Below are 19756 nucleotides of genomic sequence, written 5' to 3'. Positions count from 1 at the left end.
TATCTCATAGTACTTCCTCTCATGAAATTTGAAACTCATCTTCTCTTGTTTCAACCCACACATGTTACCAAGAGCCACTGGTAAAAGTCAAGGACACTGTAGAAAAAGAAGATTCACCAGTAAGCTGTGTTGGAATATGTCACTAATTTACAGAAAAGTCAGTTCAGGCCCACACCTCACACCACAATGCCATATGAATAAAATATGAGAAACTAATTCATAAGGAAAAACATAGAATCTTATGAGGTCTCTGGAGTTCTCTGTAAGTTTTGTAAGCTTTAAAGTGATAAGACATCACAATTATGACTGATAAGTCTGACTACATAAAAAATGAACTTTGAAAGAAATTAAAAAACAGGAAACTTTCTAGAACATTTTTTGGAAAATTTAACATTTAACATTTATGGAAAACAGAGGCTTAACATCTCAGGCAAATTAAAAAGAAAAAACAATATACCAATAATAAAGAAGTAAAAGACAGGCAGTTTCAAGTAAGGAATTATGCTAAGTAAACAGATATATGGGAAAGTATTAACCCTTTTACTTCAGCCTTAAACAAATACTTATTGAGCATCTACTACAGGCCAGACACATGCACATTATCAAAGTAGTCCTAGGTACTGGGTATCAAAGAATACAGATCAGATTACTAATCAGTTAACTTTCATGCACTGCTGATGGAAGTAAAATTATACAATCCCAGTTGGATTTGGCCATATCTGTCGAGTGATAGTGATAGCATTGTTCAAGTCCTTTAACTCAGGAATTCTACTTTGGGGAACATATCTTCAAAAGGAAAAAATAATCCCAAAAGGGGAAAAAAACTTATATCCTGAAGATGTTCATCATACTGTATTATAAAGAGAAAGAATATATATATATATATGAAAGTACCTTACCTATTTAGCATTTTTATCCAATGTTGCCCAAATTAACTTTTTGTATAGAACCCTTTTTCATAGAATATCTATTAACTTGGTTGAGAACACACCTCCAGGAAGAAATGGGCCCATAATTTTGGTGATCCCTTTGTTAGGGTTACAAGGCTAATGATGTGGTTCATACAGTAATAATATTTCATTTGGGTGAAATGTTCGGAGCCCAGGCCAACCTAAGCACCAGCTTCTAACCTAGAAGAGAGAGATCTTCTAGAGCATAAACAAAGAGGATGAAGTCCCTTGGTTATGTACTTTTCTAGATTTTTCTGAGGTATGAGCAGCTCATGTGGCCTTCAGTAAGGCTAGGTGAGATAGCTCTAACATACCTTCTGGGTACAGACCCTGAAATCCTCAGAATGAAAGAGACTGAATCTCTTACTCTATAGAGGCTAAGACATTCATAGAAAGGACACGACCCCTTTATCACCTAGAGAGCTCAGAAGAAAGGGCAGACTATCTGATTGGGTGTCAGAATAAATGTTCTCAGAGCAGTGGCGCTCCTAAGAGCTCTCCGAGGTCCTGAACAACTGCCTGCATCTCTCCAGCCTGGACCCTCTCACTAGTGTCTGTCACCTAATGAATTCATTACGTCTGCTTGTATTGGCACTTGCTGTCTGGCCTCTGACTCCTTGACACAATCTGTCTGGAACCCATACCTAATGGGATTTCAGTTACTTACTGTTCTCTGCATGTACTGGAAGCTTCATTTATCAGGTTCCTTTTTAAAGGAAATGTATTTCAGGTTATCTCAGTAGGAGAGAACATATGTTTTATTAACTCATGGTTTGTACTATCTGGAAGGAAGGGAACCCAAGAGAGGTAATTTTCAGATATGAGTCCTCTTAAATTAGTAAAGCCTGATATCTATCACTATATTTGGTTGTTGCTGGGATACTTGAGAATGTAACTACTAGAAGAACACATGGAGGAAACAGAAAGAGGAGACCATTGTAGAGTTAAGAAATATAAAGAGCCTGCATGTGACTTATCTGTCATACTTTTCAGTCCTTCAGTTACTAGATTAGCAATGGGATACCTGGTGCAACAAGCAACCCCCAAATTCCAATCACTTAAAACAACATGAGCTTCTTTCTCACAAAAAAATCCAATACATATTCCTGGTTGATGGCTTTCCTGCACAACTGCCCTCAATGTGGTGACTCAGACCTCTTCTATATTGTAGCTTTGCTGTCCTCTAAATCCTTGGAGGACTCTTCATTCAGCTAGTCAATAAGGAAAGAAAATACGGGACTTACATATTGTTTTGATGGGCTAGGCCACGGAGTGGTCTACATCACTTCTACCCACCTTCTGTTGGAGAGGACCCATCACATATTTGTACCTAATTGCAAGGGATCTTGGGAAATGTAGTCTTGCCATATGCAAAAAAAGAAAAGGAATACAGTTTGGTATATAACTGGCCAGGATCCACCATACTCTCTGGGTTGTAGTTTTCTCAACTGTAAAATGGATGCAAATAATAGCTGTCCTTCTTTCTTCATAGAGTTACTATGAAGAACAAAGGAGATTATCTGTGTGAAAATGCCTCGAAAACTGTAAATCAATTTACAATAGAAGGGAATCATTGTTGCTAAGCTTACCTATCATTGAATGCTAATTTTAGGAGTGAAAAAAAGGTGTTTCTTCGGTAGGACTCCTTATAGCTGGTCCCAGTACATACCAAGTATAAATAAGTATATCTAATGGGATAATATATTTTTCATATGGGGTGAAAATAAAGATTGTAAATGGACCTTTGACATTTCATGATTTGAACACCTTGATAGAAGTATCCTAGGATGAAATTAAGGGAAAGTACCATTTTGCATTCAAGCCTAATTTCTTGCCAGGCTCCTTAGGATGCTTATAATCTCTCAGACAATAAAACCTACCATAGGTTTGATAATAGGTGGTAAGTTCTATCATCTTTGACATTCTTCCCTGGACTGATTCTTGGAAATGAGATATCTATTATGATTGTTGTTTATGCCATCTTATTACTCACATACAAACATATACCTACACACACAGCTCCTTTTTCATTTTTCTGAGGCCCTTCATCCTCAGCAGCCAGATGCCCCTGTTCCCACTAACTCCCAAAGCAAGCAAACCAAAAAAGCTGCCTCCTTCAACTTCTTCTCCTCATGTTTGCTATGAAGCAGAGGCTCTGGTAGACTTCCATGATGCTTATACACCCAGCAACATGCCAGTGATTTCTGAGCACTGATCACTCTTTAGTTTCATTATGTTTTGACCTGAAGCTAGGAACGGCCATCTGGGAAAGGCTTTTATTTAAGCAAACATCACTCAGCCAATAGAGACTGAGGCATTGAATCATGCTGAACTGCGAGATTTCTTCCAGGGATGAAAGGAAATAATAAGAAATCACAATAGCGAGGAGCATACTTTGAGACCCAGCTTAGTTTTCTGAAAGGAGAAAAAGAAAGACATTTGTTTGAAACTCCAGGGCCTTAGAATAGTTCTGCAGAGCACACTAAGCCTTAGGAAAAATGTCTAATTTATCTTAGAGCAGACTGAACTCACAGCTTAAAAATTCAAAGCATAGATAGCTCCATTCCCAATATGTATAAAATAACTGAATGTGAACATGACCTAAAGGAAATTAAACTACACATAATCATGTATTCTGGTGCACTGTGGTATTAACTTGAAAATATAGAGCCTTGGGTTTTGTGGAAGGAAATAGAAATTGGGATGTAAAGTGAAGCAAAGAAGAAGATGCCCTTGGAAACATGAATTGCTATAAAATGAAAGCAGTGTCTAATCCAGTAAGAGCCTTCTCCACATAGACTATCCCTCATATCTGGGTGTCTTGGCTATCTACCTCTTACCAGGAAGAGAAATAGGTCTGGGAATTATACCAAATCAGATCTCTTTCAGCTGGACAAGCATTGAGAGAATTAAAAATGGTCTCCTCTTTTCTAGTACCTCTTGGTGGGTATCTTTTATTTTTTTTTAATCTCCTATTACCAGCCATCTCCCAGCTACATATCTACTTGGATTTCATTCTGGTCTGTGTTCTGCTCATCCTGTGTGTCTCCTGAATCCTTGCAGGTTGGTACCCAAGCCTGTTTGGGCATGCTAAAAATGCTGGAGGCCTGACAGGTTGGACCCACCATTTATTCACTGACTGCTTGCATTAGAATACATCCTCTTCTCAGTTTGATGATAAAGCCAGGCTGAAAGTGAAGAGGAGACAGTTTTGCTTCCAAAAAGATGTGAGTATTGAAATGTTATACTTGGAATACAAGTCCCCCCCCTTTTAGGACAATACACATGGATCTTTCCAGATCTGGTGTGGAGGGAGCCATGTGGGGAAAGCAGAGACTGTATGAGGGAGCGGAGGAAGAAGGGGCTTCTGGGCTTCAGGAAACCTGGTTTCTTATACTGCCTTCCACCGAATCCTCACACCTGGCAAGTGGCTGATCCCACTGAGCCTCAATTTTCCCATTTGTAGAATAATAGTAATAATAGTCATAAACAGTTGAGAGGCAGAGCGATATTGGGGGCAAGAGCTCCCACTCCAGAGACAGATTGCCAGGGTTCAAATTCTGGCTCTGCTGTTATTACCTGCAACACTTCTGTGCTCAGTATATTTCTTTGTGATTTTACATCTAGCTGATGCTTAAACTATATTGCTGGTTGCAGAATGTCTCATTTTTTAAAAAAATTAACAAACTTTCTTTTTTAGAGGAGTTTTAGGTTCACAGCAAAATTGAGCAGAAAGCACAGAGTTCCTTTACCCCCTGGCCCCACACATACTCAGCTTCCCCCACTCTCAACATTCCCCACTGGGGTGGGATGTTTGTTACAATCGATGAGCCTGTACTGACACATCATGATCACCCAAAGCCCATAGCTTACATTAGGGTCAGTCTTGGTACTGTACATTCTCTGGGTTTTAACAAATGTATAATGGCAAGTATCCACCATTACAGTATCATACAGAATACTTTCACTGTCTTAGAAATCCCGGTGCTCTGCCTATTCATCCCTCCCTCTCCCCTAATCCCTGGCAACCACTGATCTTTTTACTGTCTCCATAGTGTTGCCTTTTCCAGAACGTCATACTTGGAATCATATGGTATGTGACCTTTTCAGTTTGACTTCCTTCACTTAGTAATAAACATTAATGTTTTTCCATATGTTTTCATGGCTTGATAGCTTATTTTTTCTTTAGCATTGAATGATATTCCATTGTCTGGACATACCGTATTTTACTTATCCTTTCACCTTCTGAAGGATATTTTGGCTGCTTCCAAATTTTGGATAATTATGAATAAACTTCTGTAAACATCCATGGTCAGGTTTTTGTGTGGATGTAAGTTTCTAATTCATTTGAATGAATACCGAGGAGCACAATTGCTTAATTGTATGGTAAGAATATTTTTCGTGTTTTTTCAAACAGTTTTATTGAGTGTAAGTTTGGGCAGATTGTGTCTTTCAAGGAGTTGGTCCATGTCATCTAGGTTATCAGATTTGTGGGCATAGTGTTGTCCATAGTATCTTCATCTTCCTTTTAATGTCCACAGATCTCTAGTGATATCCCATCTTTCATTTCTGATACTAGTAACTCACATCTGCTATTTTTTTCTTAGCCTAGCTAGAGGCTTATCAATTTTATCAATCTTTTCAAAGTAACAGCTTTTTGTTTTGTTGATGTTCTCTATTGGTTTTCTGTTCTCAATTTCACTGATTTCTGCTCAAATTTTTAATTTTTTCTTTCCTTCTGCTTACTTTGGATTTAACATGCTCTTCTTTTTCTAGTTTCCTAAGGTGGAAGCTTAGATTGTTGATTTTCGATCTTTCTTCCTTTTAATATATGCATTCACTCATAAACATGTCCCTCTAAGCATTGTTTCACTGCATGCCACAGTTTTGATAAGTTGTACTTTCACTTTTGTTTAGTTCAAAGTATTTAAAAATTTCTCTTGAGATTTTTTTCTTTGACTCATATGTTAATTAGAAGTGTATTGTTAATCTCCAAGTATTTTGGGATTTTCCAGCTCTCTTTGAGTTACTGATTTCTACTTTAATTCCATTGTGGCCTGAGAGCGTACATTGTATGATTTCTATTCTTTTAAATTTTATTAAGATATAGTTTAAATTTATTAAGGTGTATTTATGGCCCAGAATGTGGTGTGTTTTTGGTGAATGTTCCATGTGAGCTTGAGAAGAATGTGTACTCTGCTATTGTTGGGTGAAGTTGTCTATAGATGTCAATTAAATCCAGTTGATTAATGGTGCTGTTGAATTCAAGTATGTCCTTACTGATTTTCTGCCTGCTGAATCTGTCTGTTTCTAATAGAGGGGTGTTGAAGTCTCCACCTATAATAGTGGATTATCTCTTTCTCCTTGCAGTTCTATCTGTTTTAGCCTCACATGTTTTGATGGGCACATACCTTCTTGGAGTTCTGACCACTGAATCATTATGTGATGCCCCTTTTATCCCTGATTAACTTTCTTTACTCTGAAGCCTGCTCTGGCTGAAATTAATGTAGCTATGCCTGCTTTCTTTTGATTAGTGTTAGCATGGTATATCTTTCTCCATTCTTTTAATCTGTATGTGTAATTATATTTAAAGTGGGTTGCTTGTAGACAACATGTAGTTGAGGCTTGTTTTGATCCACTTTGACAATCTCTTTTAATTGCTGTATTTAACCATTGATGTTTAAAGTGATCATCGATACAGTTGGATTGCTATCTACCATATTTATTACTGTTTTCTTTTTGTTGCCCTTATTCTTTGTTCCTGTTTCTGCCTTCCACACTTTTTCTGCCTTTTGTGGTTTTAATTGAGCATTCCATATGATTCCAATTTCTCTCACTTTTTATATTTCTTATTTCACTTTTTTACTGGCTATTCTAGAGTTTGCAGTATACATTTACAACAAATCCAAGTCTACTTTATTTCTTTTTTTTATTGAAGTATTGTTGATATACAATCTTATATTGGTTTCAAATCTACAGCACAGTGGTTGAACAGTTACCCGTATTGTTAAATCCTCACCCCTACTAGTGCGATCACTATCTAGCAACATAGAAAGATGTTCGAGAATCATCGACTGTATTCTCCATACTGTACTACCATCCTCGTGAACAACTTATACTGTGATTGTGAATTACTGTGCCCCTTTATCCTCCTCACCCTTCCCACCAACCCATCCCAAACCCTCCCCCATGGTAACCCCAGTACCTTCTCAGTGTCTATGAGTCTACTGATGTTTTGTTCCTTCTGTTTTGCTTTGTACTGATATTCCACAAATAAGTAAAGCAATATGGTATTTGTCTTTCTCTGCCTGGCTTATTTCACTGAGCATAATACCCTCTAGATCTATCCATATTGTTGCAAATGGCAGGATTTCTTTTCTTTTTATGGCTCAATAATATTCCATTGTGTATATGCACCACATCTTTATTTATTCATCTATTGATGGACACTTAGGTTGCTTCCATATCTTGGCTATTGTAAATAGTGCAGCAATAAACATAGGGGTGCATAGTCTTTTTGAATTGGGGATCTTGTTTTCTTTGGGTAAATTCCTAGTAGTAGAACTCGTGGGTCAAATGGTATTTCTATTTTGAGTTTTTGAGGAACCTCTATACTGCTTTCCAGAATGGTTGAACTAATTTGCATTCCCACCAACAGTGTAGAAGGGTTCCCCTTTCTCCACATCCCACCAACACTTGTTATTTCTTGTCTTTTGGATAGTGGCCATTCTAACTGGTGTGAGGTGATATCTCATTGTGGTTTTAATTTGCATTTCCCTGATGATTAATGATGTGGAGCATTTTTTTATGTGCCTGTTGGCCATCTGAATTTCTTCTTTGGAGAATTGTCTGTTCATATCCTCTGCCCATTTGTTAATAGGGTTATTTGCTTTTTGGGTGTTGAGGAGTGTGAGTTCTGTAGATATTTTGGATATTAACCCCTTATTGGATAAATCATTTATGAGTATATTCTCCCATACAGTGGGTTGTCTCTTTGTTCTACTGATGGTGTCCTTTGTTGTACAGAAGCTTTTAGTTTGATATAGTCCCACTTGTTCATTCTTGATTTTGTTTCCTTTGCCCGAGGATATGTGTTCAGGAAAAAATTGCTCATATTTATGTTCAAGAGACTTTGCCTTTTTTTTCTTCTAAGAGTTTTATGGTTTCATATCCTATATTCAGGTCTTTGAGCCATTTCAAATTTACTTTTGTGTATAGAGATATGGCAGTAATCCAGTTTCATTCTCTTGCGTGTAGCTGTCCAGTTTTCCCAGCACCAGTTATTGAAGAGGCTGTCTTTTCCCCATTGTTTATTCATGGTCTCTTTATCGTATATGAATTGACCATATACATCCGGGTTTATATCTGGGCTCTCTGTTCTTTTCCATTGATCTATGGGTCTGTTCTTCTTATTCTTTTTGATGCAATTGTAAATGGAATTGTTTTCCTGATTTCTCTTTCTGATAGTTCATTGTTAGTATATAGGAATGCAACAGATTTTTGTGTGCTAATTTTTTACCTTACTACTTTGCTAAACCCAGTTATAAGATCTAATAGTTTTTTGGTGTAGATCTTAGGGTTTTTTATGTATAATATGTCATCTGCAAATAGTGACAGTTTAACTTCTTCCTTACCAATTTGGATACCTTTTATTTCTTTGTGTTTGATTGCCATGACTGGGACCTCTAGTAGTATGTTGAATAAAAGTGGTGAGAGTGGGCATCCTTGTCTTGTTCCTGATCTTAGAGGAAAAGCTTTCAGTTTTTCACCATTAAGTATGATGTTAGCTGTGGGCTTGTCATATATGGCCTTTATTATGTTTAGGTATGTACCCTGTATACCAATTTGTTGAGCGTTTTTATTATGAATGGATGTGGAATTTTGTCAAATGCTTTTTCAGCATCTATTGAAATGGTCATGTGATTTATATCCTTCTTTTTGTTGATGTGATGTATGATAGTGATTGATTTATGAATATGACACCATCCTTGCATCCCTGGAATAAATCCCTCTTGGTTGTGATGGATGATCCTTTAATGTGTTTTTGAATTCGGTTTGCTAATATTTTGTTGAGGACCTTTACATCTATGTTTATCGGGATATTGGTCTATGATTTTCTTTTTTGTGGTGTCTGCATGGTTTTGGTATTAGAGTGATGCTGGCCTCATAGAATGTGTTTGGAAGTAATCCTCTCATACTTTTTGGAATACTTTAAGGAGGATGGGTATTAGCTCTTTAAATGTTTGGTAGAATTCAGCCATGAAAGCCATCTGGCCTGGCTTTTGTTTGTTGGGAATTTTTTGATTACCACTTCAATTTTATTGCTGGTGATTGGTCTGTTCAGATTTTCTGTTTCTTCCTGGGTCAGTCTTGGAAGGTTGTATTTTTCTAGGAATTTGTCTACTTCTGGGTTGTCCAGTTTATTGGCATACAACTTTTCTTAGTATTCTCTAATAGTTCTTTGTATTTCTGTGGTGTCCTTTGTGACTGTTCCTTCTTACATTCTGATTTTCTTTATGTGTGTACTCTTTCTTTTGTTCTTGATAAGTCTGGCTGGGGGTTTATCTATTTCATTTATTTTCTCAAACATCAGCACTTAGTTTCATTCATTTATTCTGTTGTTTTATTCTTATCTATTTTATTTATTTCTGCTTTGATTTTTATTATGTCTCTCCTTCTACTAACTTTCAGTTTCATCTGTTCTTTTTCTAGCTTCTTTAAATGTGAGTTTAGACTGTTTATTTGGGATTGTTCTTGTTTCTTGAAGTAGGGCCTTAGTATTATGTACTTCCTTCTTAGAATGGCCTTTGTGGTGTCCCACAAATATTGAACTATTGTATTTTTTTTGTATGAATGAATTGCTATATTCATTTGTCTCCATGTATTGCTTTTTCTGTTTTAATTTGTTCATTGCTCTGTTAATTGTTTAGAAGCATATTGTTTAGCCTCTATGTGTTTGTAAGCATTTTTGTTTTCTTTGTGTAATTTATTTCTAGTTTCATACCATTGTGGTCTGAAAAGCTGCTTGATACAATATCAATATTTTTGAATTTATTGAGGCTCTTTTTGTGGCCTACTATGTGATCTGTTTTGGAGAACATTCTATGTACACTTGAGTAAAATGTGTATCCTGCAGTTTTTGGGTAGAGTGTTCTGTAGATATTTGTGGACTCTATTTGATAAAATGTATTGTTCATGCCTCTGTTTCCTTGTTTATTTTTTGCATGGTTGATTGGTTGATCTGTCTATTGTTGTAAGTGGTGTGCTAAAGTCTCCTACAATGAATGTGTTGTAATCTATTTCCTCTTTAATTCTGTTAGTATTTGTTTTACATATTCCAGTGTTCCTATGTTGGGTGCATAGATATTTATAATGGTTATATCCTCTTGTTGGACTGATCCCTTTATCATTATATAATGTCCATTGTCTTGATGCTTTCTTTGTTTTGAAATCTATTTGTCTGATACAAATACTGCAACTCCTGCTTTTTTCTCCCTATTGTTTGCATGAAATATCTTTTTCCATCCCTTCACTTTTAGTCTGTATTTGTCTTTGGGTCTGAAATGGGTCTGTTGTAGGCAGCATATAGATGGGTCTTGTTTCTTTATCAATTGTGCCACTTTATGTCTTTTGATTGGTACATTCAGTCCATTTATATTTAAGGTAGTTATTGATAGGTATGTACTTACTGCCTTTTTATTGTTTTCTGGTTGTTTTTATAGCTCCTCTCTGTTCCTTTCTTTCTCTCTTCTACTTTTCTTGTTATTTAATTTCTTTTTTTTTAGTGTTGTGAGTGAATTTCTCCTTTTAAATTTTTTGTATATCTATTATAGTCTAGGTTTGTGGTTACCAAATGTTCAAGGATAGCTTCCTGACTATATAATAGTTTATATTAAGTTGTTGATGGCTCTATTTCAAATGCAATCTAAAAGTAATTTTTTTCTTCTTCTTCCTCCTCCACACTTTATGTATTAGATGTCATAATCTACATTTTTTTGTGTATTCCTTGATTGATTTTTGTGTATACTTGGTTTTGCTACTTTTTCTTTGTTTTAATTTCTAACTTGCTTGGTAATTAATTGGCCTACTATCTTAACTGTGAGTTTAATTTTGCTGGTGAAGATGCTTTAACCTTAGGAACATTTCCATCTACAGCAATCTCTTTAACATACCCTGTAATGCTGGTTTTGTTTTTATAAATTCTTTGGGCCTTCGTTTATCTGGAAATTGTTTAATCCCTGCTTCAAATTTAAGTGATAATCTTGCCAGGTAGAGGATTCTTGGTTGAAGGTCCTTCTGTTTAAGTACATTAAACATTTCATGCCACTCCCTTCTGGCCTGTAAGGTTTCTGCTGAGAAGTCTGCTGATAGCCTGATGGGGTTTCCTTTATAAGTAATCATTTTTCTCTCTCTGACTGCTTTCAGTACTCTCTCCATATTCTTAACTTTTAGTCATATGTCTTGGTGTTGTGTTCCTAGGGTTCCCTTTGTTAGGGCCTCTTTGTGCTTCTATGGCTTGAGTATTTCCTTCCCCACATTGGGGAGGTTTTCAATTATTTCTTCATACTTTCTATCCCTTTGTCTCCCTCTTCTCCTCTGGTACCCCTATTATGCAAATGTTGTTTCATTTGGATTGGTCACACAGCTCTCTTATCATTCTTTCATTCCTAGAGATCTTTTTTTCTCTGTTCCTCAACTTTATTGTGTTCCTGTTTTCTAATTTCCATCTCATTGACTGTCTCCTCTACTTGCAGCAATCTGCTATTCATTTGCTCCATTGTATGTGTCATTTCAGTTACTGTGTTCTTCAGCTCTGAGTGGCTTTTTTTCAACTCTTCTATCTCGTTGTTGAAGTCCTCCCTGAGATCTACAATACTTTTTCTGCAAATCAGCTAGCATATTTATGACTTTTACTTTGAAATCTTTATCAAGAAGATTGGTGATCTCTGTTTCATTTACCCCTCTTTCTTGTGTCTTGTCCTATAGTTTTGCTTGGAACATATTCCTCTGCCTCCTCATTTTGTTAGGGTTTCTGTGTTTCTTCCTTTGTATTAGATGAATATGTTCTCCTTTCTGACCTAGAGAGTAAAGGCTTTATGAAGGAGGCATCCTGTGGTGCCCAGAAGCTCAAGACTTTTTACTCTCCAGTACCTGGTTCCACTTTGTGGGAGCCCCATTTGCTGTTGGTGTGCAATGGGTGGGGCTGCCTTTCTGTCTGTCTACTGGTGTGGGACTGAGTCTGCAGCAATAGCAGTTTGCCTCAGTCCCCTTTGTGATCAGAGCAGAGGCCTCTGCTGGGATCATTGTGGGCGGGTCTGCCCTCTGTCTGCCTTGTAGTGATGGTGGAGGTTCAGCCCGGGCCTTTGTCCAGCTCTGGGGCAGGGCAGGTGCTCAACACAGGGCTTGGACACCCACATGGAAGAAGGAGCTCTTGGGGCTGGATCCTGTAGGCACCTCTCCAGTTGGGCTGAAACTGAGCTTAGAATGCTGGAAGATTTTCCCCGTGTCTATCAGGCAGCAAAGTCTGATGATGATGCTGGGCTCGAGTGGGTTGGCTCACCGGCAGCACACACAGGGAGGAGCCTCGGGGCTGAGCTGCCAGCAAGGGAGATGGAGTGTTTGGGGCCCCCGAGAGTTTCCAATCTCTTGAGTGGAGGGAGAGCTGGGAAGGTATCATTCACCTGCTCTTTCTCCTGATAAGAGAGCTCCCTCTAACCCTTGCCCCTCTGGCACTCCTCCTGCTGCTGGCAAGCCTTTCAAACTGCTGTCTCTGCTTTGGGTCTCAGGGAGACCAGCAGAATATGCCTGTCCTCCACAGTTGGTTAGAGTCTCAGCCTCGCAGAGTGTTCCAACTGTCCCTGGTGTGCAACCCCACTGATCACCAGAACTCAGTGTAATGTGGACTAATTCTCCCAGAGCAGATCTCTGGGGCCAGCTGTGCAGAGTTCCCGGGTGCCTATCCCCTCCCTGCTCCGTTCCTCTTCCACCTGCTTGAGGGGTGGGATGGGGGAAGGGCTTAGGTCCCACTCGATCACAGCTCTGCCACTTCTCTGTGTGGTCTTCTCTATGTCCCCAAGTGTAGGTGGTCTGTTTTTGCAGTCTTCAGGTCATTTTCAGGTTCAGTTGTATTTACTGTAGTTTCTTTCTTTATGTGTTTCTGGGAAAAGGTTTCCACCTTGCGTTCCTACTCTGCCATCTTTCCCCCCCACTTCCCAAGTCTTCTTTCAAATAACACTATACCACTTTCAAATAGCACTAGTTCAGGTACCTTATAATAACAAAATAATCCTAATTCTCCCTCTCATCCCTTGCATCATTACTGTCATTCATTTCACTTACACATAAGCACATATACTTAAGCATACATAATTGAATATATTGTTGCTATTATTATCTTGAACAAACTGTTGTCTGTTATAGCAATTAGGAATAAGAAAAATAAAAGCTTTTCTTTTATCATCTTATTCTCCAGTGCTCTTCCTTTCTTTATTGAGATCCATGTTTCTGACCTATTTCATTTTCCTTCTCTCTGAAGAACTTCTTTTAACACATCTTGCAAGGCAGGTCTACTGGCAACAAATTCCCTTAATTTCTGTCTTAGAAATTCTTTATTTCTCCTCCACTTCTGAAGGATAATTTCCAAGGGTACAGAATTTTAGGTTGATGGGTTTTTTCTCTCAACACTTTAAATATTTCACTCCACTCTCTTCTTGCTTGCATGGTTTATGAGAAGTCAGATATAATTCTTACCTGTGCTTCTCTATTAGTAAAACTTTTTCCCCCCCTCTGGCATTTTTCAAGATATTTTCCTTTTTTTTTAAATTTTTTTTGCATTTTGAATAGGATGTGGCTTGTTGTAGTTTTCTGGGCATTTATCTAGCCTGGTGTTTTCTGGGTTTCCTGGATTTGTGGTGGTGTCTGACATGTGCCTCAGTTAACCCATCTCCATCTTTAAAGCAGGGATTATAATAGCAGCTACTTCATGGGGTAATTGTAGGAATTAAGATGAATTCAATAAATGATAAGCACTTAGAAGAGGAACTGGAATGTATTTAATACTACATAAATTGATAGCTAATATTTAATAGACACTTGCTAAGCAAAGGCCAAGGGCTTTCCATGCAGGATATCATTTTTTTCTCACAGCAATCCTATCCTCAGGAGGTACCTATTATTATCCCCATTTTACAGATGGGGAGTCTGAGGTTTAAAGAGATTCAGTGTCTTATCTTTGATCATACAGCCAGTTAAGTGGTGGGTCTGAAACTCTTACTGTTGTCTGACTACTGAGACCATGCCTTAACTTACCAAAGAAGAGCACCTTAGAAGGTTGTTGGATTCTAGTTAATCTCTGTCGTCTCTTCTAGAACTAAAACTCTACTGTATGAAGTTTGAAATAATGCCAGAATAACACTATAGTAAAATGCACAGGCTTGGGAGTTGGGAAGCTTGTGTTTAAGCAAGTCAGGCACACCCTCCAATTCCCCTAATGGGACGTGAGGCTAATCCATCTACTTTTCTTATTGAGTTGTTTTGAGGATTGAACAAGCTACTATATGTAAAACATTTTGCACAGTGCATTGTTTGTGGTACTGGCGTATTGTAGGTGGTCACAAACATTAGATAATACAGGAAGTGTAATTTTAAAATCTTCTTTATTAGCTATAGTGTTGGGAAAAGTCATGAAATGCTTTGTTTTAGATTACCCCAAGCTGTCCAGGCAGGAGGGCATATAGTAGGAAACTGTTGATGTGGGGCTTGGCTAGTCAAATTAATGTATATAATAGAACCCAGCCTTTGGGCTGACAGAAGCCTGGGCCAGAAGCTGAGATGACTCTGGTATGTGGAGGTTTTATTTCTAATGCTGGCAATCATAAGAGAATTGGGACACTCTTGGGCATGGTGGCAGGGCTCTTATTTATGATCAGTATCATTCAGAAGAAATTTAAGTTGGAGGGAGTATTCCCAACATGGTTAGTCCTGATTAGAGAGGGAGCAAATGGCCTGGAAGCCAATATCAGCCATGCCAGATAACGTTAGGACTGCCTGCTTTCTGAGCTTTTCAGAGCAAAAGGGCTGCCACAGTGGTGAGATGGGGGTGTGGAGTCTCTTAGAGCAGAGGAAAGGGATACTGCTTGTTAGAGTCAGAGGTGGCAGCTGCTCTGGGGGCCAGACATATGGGGTACAATGAAGGGGGCAGAATTCCTGTGTCTCACATGTCAGGGTGTGTGTATATGTGTCCACAGTTCTACCACTGTTTCAATCTCCTCTGAAGAAACAGAGGGATTAAAAGTTGTAATTCAATCCCTGTCTTTGGTTACCCGAGTAACCCTACCCCAGAAATGTCCATCGTAATCTTGAAGCCCTTTGCTGGCCTCCTGCAGTAATTCCTGCAATCCCTGCTCATCATATCTGTGGCGCCACTGTTTCTTTTAATTGATGTATAATTGACATACAATATGATATTGGTTTCAGGTGTACAACATAGTGAGGTGACAATTATGTACATTATGAAATGCTCACTATGATGTGTAGTCACCATACAAAGTTGTTAAAATATTACAGACTGTATTTCCTATGCTGTCATTCCTATGACTTATTATTTCATAAGTACAAGTTTGTACCTCTTTATCCCCTTCATCTATTTCGCTCGCCCCCTCACCCCCCTCCTCTAAGGCAACCACCAATTTGTTTTCTGTGTTTATGAGTCTGTTTCTGTTTTGTTTGTTTTATTTTTTTAGATTCCCCACATAAATGAAATTGTGTGGTTTTTGTCTTTGTCTGACTTAACTCACATAGCATAATAACCTCTAGGTTCACTCGTGTTGTGGCTGATGGCAAGATTTTATTCTGTTGTTTGGCTGAATAGTATTCCATTGTGTATGTGGACCACCTCTTCTTTATCCAGTCATCTATTGATGGACGCTTAGGTTGCTTCCCTATCTTTTTACAGTGTTTTGGTTTCCAAATCTCTCCCCTCAGTCAGTGAGCATGGATAGAGGGCATGTAACATTCCCAGCACTGTGTTGTGATATGAGGATACAAAGAAGACTGATACGTGGTCCTGGGCCCCAGAGAGTTGACAGCACTTAGCATGATAGGGACCTTTAAGAAACGAAATGGGGCAACACTGTGTAATGGGCTATGATAGAAGCATTTTAGTTTGGCTTTCTCCCAAAGCAGGCTGTGTAGCAAGGATTTGTGTGCAAGTAGTTTATTTGGGGAGTGATTCCAGGAAACACTGGTAGAAAAGCTCAGGGAATTGAGGCAGGAAATGGAAAGCTGATCAAGGGTGTGTTTTTAAGCTAGTTACTACTGTAGGCAACTAGGGTCAGTCTCCCTGGGGAGCTCTGGAAGGCGGCATAAAACACAACTCGTTCTCCCCACAAATGGGCCATGCAGCTGGACCAGTTAGCCACCAGAACCCTCTTCCTCACTGTTTGAAGGCTGCCTCAAGGGGCCTTAATTCCCTAGTGCCACTCTTGAGCACCGGGTGAAATGTGCTCCAGTGAGCAGATAGACAGCCCCAGGCAGCGCCACAGGTGTTCAGAGTAAGCAGCCATCCATGCAGGGGTGAAGGCCAAGGAGATGTGGGTGGGGCTCAGCAGCATCTGCTCAAAGCGGCATGCTGGGCTTGCAGTGAGGGTACGTGGGGAGAGTGAGCCGTTCATAGTGTGGGTGATCAACAGAGACTTGATTTAGAATTGATTTAGAACTTGCCAGGCTGGAGCAAAGGCACGGAGTGTTTGGAAGAATGTAGCGAGTTCAGTGTGGCAGGTGTGGGTGTGATGGCAGAGGCCGCCAAGTGTGGAAGAGCCAGTGCTAGGAGCTGGCAAGGGTTCTGGGAGGCCCATACGCCAGGCTGCATTCCAGAGCTGCTGGAGACGCAGAGCCACAGAAGGGCTTTAAGAAGCCTTGTGACCCAGGCACATTTACTTTTCGGAAAGCTCAGTGTAGCTCTGGCAGGCAGAACACGTGTCTGCTCCTGTGGGTTTGTGTCTATTTCTTGTTGCTGTGAGCATCACCTTAGCAGTGGCAATTCATTTGCATCCAGTTTGCTGTTTTCCCAACACTCCCATAGTCAGCCTTATTGTGTCCCCTTAAAGATGGGTAGTGCCCCTCTTTGGGGATCTGGGTCGCAGCCCTATGGGGTCCCTTCTCCAGGCTCCCAGGTTCTGACAACTGCTTCCCTTTGTTCCCCCACATCTCCAGGCAGCCACTGATTCCTGTCACTCCCATCTCTGTGTTATCTCACCATCCCGTGTTCTTTCAGATTCTTCTAAACCCATTTCAGCAATATCAGCCCTAATCCCCGCTTTACCTCTGCTGAAGGAACTGGGGTGCTTTGTCTCTCTGCCTGGACTCTGACTCATGTAGGGAAGCACAGACAGTGGGGTACATGGTGAGTGTGCTCAGCATGGAGACTATGAATTTACAGTCCACCTGCTTGTTTGATTTTCCCCAAAGCTCTCAATAGCCAGGATGTAGGCATGGAGCAGGCACACGCTTGGGCTGATCTGTTCATGGGGTTTGAAGAGGAAGATGTTCAAGAGGGTACCTAAGCATCAGAGGCAGGTGGACCAGGTAAGAGCAGCAGTAGCAGCAACAACAATAATAATAACTACAGTAATAATTTTGTGTTCACTGTGTGCCAGGCAGTGTTTTAAGTAGCTTATGTATGCCATTTGGTGGACCTCATGATAGGAGCTAGGTCTGTACTTTTATTTTCCATTTTGCAGATGAGAACACCAAGGCACCAAGAGCCTAAGTAATGTGCCCAAGGCCAAAGAGCTTGTAAGGGGCAAAGTTGATATTGGAAGCCGGGCAGTCTGCCCTCATGGTTGGGGTTCATCATCACTGCAAGGGGGGATTTTCCTGTCCCAAGGAAATACGACTTAATGTCTTCATGACAATCTGCGCTTGGCTGTGGGGTTTCAGAGATGATGACGCGTTTTCAAGAAGCCCTCCAAGATGAGACTGAGGAGAAAGCCAGAAGCCGTGGCATGGGCCCTTGGAGGCATGGAGCTCCCCTTCTGCAAAGGCGCAGATGGAAGTGAGATGGAGGAGCTGAAAGTTTATCATTCTCTGAAAGCTTAATCAGGTCATTGGCGAGGACAGAGTATTAAAAAAAAAACCCATCAGCTAAACACCTGGGGGATTTAATTCCCTTATTCCTGTTCCTTAGTCTTAGAATAAATGAAGCCTTTTCCTAGTTACAAAAATGATGTTGAAAAATGATTGATTGTCCTAATGAGGAAAGAGAACAGCTGCCTGAAGAGCAGATGTAACTTTTATAATCATTTCCTCCTCATTGGTTTTCTCCCTAATGACCCCAGCACTGATGATAGTATTTAAGAGGGAGGGTGTGTGATGGGCAGAGGCCTGGAATGATCAGGAGGCTTGGGCACAGAGGGAACTGGTTGGCTCAAGTTCCTCATGACTGGCTGCATTTCTAGCAAGCCCAAAGTTATGGCTGTTCTTCAGGCTGGTTAGAGGTGACGGAACCAGAGTTTGTGGCAACACCAGGTCCCAGGATTAAGGGACAGAACTGGCAGAAAAACCATGCGCAGTTACCACATCTGATTGAACTTCACTAAGGCTCTCGGGTGAACCTCCAGGCAGAGGGGAGCATCCCCACTAGGGGACATTTAGCACCAGTCTGCAAAGGAATGGAACTGTGGTAGGACAGGCAGCAGAGAGTGGCAGTGAGGATCATGGGCCTGCTGGCAAAGTCTGTGTTCAAGCCCTGACTCTACCACTTACCAGCTGGGTGGCCACGGGCAACTTAATTAACCTCCATGCCTCACTTTGGAGCTGTGTGACCTTGAGGAAGTTTTTTTTTTTAGATTTTTCTCTGCCTTGGTTTCTAGCTTTATGATTTCCCCCCCTTTTTTAAAAATTGAAGTAAAATTGACATACAGTCTTTTATTAGTTTCCAGTATACAACACAGTGGTTCAGCAGTTCCCCACATTATTAAATCCTCACCCCCACTAGTGCAGTTACTATCTCCCAACCTAGGAAGATGTTACAGAGTCAATTGGCTATATTCTCCAGGCTGTACTACCGTTCCCATGACCAACTTATATAATGATGGGGAATTTTTGTGCTCCTTTATCCCCCTCCCACCCACCCAGCCCCTTTCCCATGGTAACCACCAGTCCCTTCTCAGTGTCTATGAATTTACTGCTGTTTTGTTCATTCTGTTTTGTTTTGTTTTTATATGCCACAAATACATGAAATCATATGGTATTTTTTGTCTTTCTCTGCCTGGCTTATTTCACTGAGCATAATGCCCTCTCGGTCCATCCATGTTGTTGCAAATGGCAGCCTTTCTTTTTTATGGCTGAATCATATTCCTCTTCTTTATCCATTCATCTATTGCTGGACACTTAGGTTGCTTCTATAACTTGTCTTGTTGTATAATCTCGAGCAAGTTTCTTGACCTCTCTGTCCTGGTTTCAAACTTTGTGACCTTGGGCAAGTGTCCTAATCTCTGTGCCTCAGTTTCTAGCTGTGTGACATTGAACAAAATTTTTAATCTCTCTATGCCTCAGTTTCCTAGTCTGTAAGATAAGGATGATAAGAATGCCTATTTCATGATGCCATTGAGGGGAATAAAGAAGTAAAAGTAAAGCACTCAGAACAGTGCCTGGCATAGAGTAAGTCTATTTGTATGTTTCATAAGTAACATGAATGGCCTGCCATTGGCACAGCTGTGAGCCAGCCAAGGTTTTCTGCCATCTGCAAAAGTGTGATTCAGCAAAGTTAGTCTTCAGTGCCCTCCAGGTTATGAAACCTCTTTCTG

The 19756-nt window shown here is 39.8% G+C and overlaps 1 protein-coding gene across 7 annotated transcripts in view; it reads left to right on the top strand.

Annotated features, from left to right (window-relative positions):
- RAI2 (retinoic acid induced 2) overlaps window positions 1–19756 on the top strand; it is a 337772-nt gene that overhangs the window by 12088 nt on the left and 305928 nt on the right. For 3 of the 7 annotated variants that reach the window (XM_073227440.1, XM_017679592.3, XM_017679593.3), the window contains one exon: window positions 4014–4177. The exons of the other annotated variants lie outside the window; for them this stretch is intronic. The gene's annotated coding sequence lies outside the window, so the exon portion shown is untranslated. The remainder of the gene's footprint in view (window positions 1–4013; window positions 4178–19756) is intronic. 7 annotated transcript variants of the gene reach the window in all.

This window comes from Manis javanica, chromosome X (assembly GCF_040802235.1).
Source record: "Manis javanica isolate MJ-LG chromosome X, MJ_LKY, whole genome shotgun sequence".
NCBI lineage: Eukaryota > Metazoa > Chordata > Mammalia > Pholidota > Manidae > Manis > Manis javanica.
The sequence above is the reverse complement of the archived record's forward strand: the minus strand, read 5'-3'. Positions and strand labels throughout refer to the sequence as shown.